We start from the raw sequence: 1,988 nt of genomic DNA, 5'->3' as shown, positions 1-1,988 counted from the left end.
GCAAGTTTCATGGACTTCCATCTGAAGATCCTTTTTAGTTCTTAACTGAATTCTTGCAGATATGTGATACTGTTAAGACTAATGGAGTAGATCCTGAAGTCTACAGGCTCATGCTTTTCCCTTTTGCTGTAAGAGATAGAGCTAGATTATGGTTGGATTCTCAACCCAAAGACAGCCTGAACGCTTGGGATAAGCTGGTCATGGCTTTCTTAGCCAAGTACTTTCCTCCTCAAAAACTGAGCAAGCTTAGAGCTGATGTTCAAACCTTCAGACAGAAAGATGGTGAATCCCTCTATGAAGCTTGGGAAAGATACAAACAGTTGACCAAAAAGTGTCCTTCTGACATGCTTTCAGAATGGACCATCCTGGATATATTCTATGATGGTTTATCTGAGCTATCAAAGATGTCACTGGACACTTCTGCAGATGGATCCATTCACCTAAAGAAAACGCCTGCAGAAGCTCAAGAACTCGTTGACATGGTTGCTAATAACCAGTTCATGTACACTTCTGAAAGGAATCCTGTGAGTAATGGGACGCCTATGAAGAAGGGAGTTCTTGAAGTTGATACTCTGAATGCCATATTGGCTCAGAACAAAATATTGACTCAGCAAGTCAATATGATCTCTCAGAGTCTACATGGAATGCAAGCTGCATCCAACAGTACTCAAGAGGCTTCTTATAAAGAAGAAGCTTATGATCATGAGAACCCTGCAATAGCAGAGGTGAATTACTTAGGTGAACCTTATGGAAACACCTATAACTCATCATGGAGAAATCATCCAAATTTCTCATGGAAGGATCAAAAGCCTCAACAGGGCTTTAATAATGGTGGAAGAAACAAGTTTAACAATAATAAACCTTTTCCATCACCCACTCAGCACAAGACAGAGAACTCTGAACAAAATGCTTCTAATTTAGCAAATCTAGTCTCTGATCTATCCAAGGCCACTGTGAGCTTCATGAATGAAACAAGGTCTTCCATTAGAAATTTGGAAGCACAAGTGGGCCAGCTGAGTAAAAGGATCACTGAAATCCCTCCCAGTACTCTCCCAAGCAATACAGAAGAGAACCCAAAAGGAGAGTGCAAGGCCATTGACATAAGCACCATGGCCGAACCTACAAGGGGAGTGGAGGACGCAAATCCCAAGGAAGAAGATCTCCTGGGACGCCCAGTGATCAATAAGGAGCTTCCCTCTGAGGAACCAAAGGACTCTGAGGCTCATCTAGAGACCATAGAGATTCCATTGAACCTCCTTATGCCCTTCATGAGCTCTGATGAGTATTCCTCTTCTGAAGAGAATGAGGATGTCACTGAAGAGCAAACTGCCAAGTTTCTTGGTGCAATCATGAAGCTGAATGCCAAATTATTTGGCATTGATGCTTGGGAAGTTGAACCTCCCTTGTTCATCAATGAACTAAGTGATCTGGATCAACTGACATTGCCTCAGATGAGACAGGATCCTAGAAAGTTCATAATACCTTGTACTATAGGCACCATGATCTTTAAGGCTCTGTGTGACCTTGGTTCAGGGATAAACCTCATGCCCTTCTCTGTAATAGAGAAACTGGGAATCTATGGGGTGCAAGCTGCTAAAATCTCATTAGAGATGGCAGACAATTCAAGAAAACAGGCTTATGGACAAGTAGAGGACGTGTTAGTAAAGGTTGAAGGCCTTTACATCCCTGCTGATTTCATAGTCCTAGATACTGGAAAGGAAGAGGATGAATCCATCATCCTAGGAAGACCTTTCCTAGTCACAGCAAGAGCTGTGATTGATGTGGACAGAGGAGAATTAATCCTTCAATTGAATGAGGACAACCTTGTGTTTAAAACTCAAGGATCTCTCTCTGCACCCATGGAAAGGAAGCATGAAAAGCTTCTCTTACTACAAAGTCAACCAGAGCCCCCACAGTCAAACTCTAAGTTTGGTGTTGGGAGGCCACAACCAAACTCTAAGTTTGGTGTTGAACTCCCATATCCAAAC

The 1,988-nt window shown here is 42.5% G+C and overlaps 1 non-coding gene across 1 annotated transcript; it reads right to left on the bottom strand.

The window, feature by feature from the left end:
- Positions 1 to 242: 242 nt before the first annotated feature.
- LOC148545148 (small nucleolar RNA R71) lies at positions 243 to 350 on the bottom strand. Its single transcript, XR_015900272.1, has one exon. It is a non-coding gene; the product is annotated as a small nucleolar RNA R71 (small nucleolar RNA).
- Between the last annotated feature and the right edge of the window lie 1,638 nt (positions 351 to 1,988).

The sequence above is a fragment of the Arachis ipaensis genome, chromosome B9 (genome assembly GCF_059453495.1).
Source record: "Arachis ipaensis isolate K30076 ecotype BB chromosome B9, ASM5945349v1, whole genome shotgun sequence".
NCBI lineage: Eukaryota > Viridiplantae > Streptophyta > Magnoliopsida > Fabales > Fabaceae > Arachis > Arachis ipaensis.
This window is presented reverse-complemented; position numbering and strand designations above follow the sequence as displayed.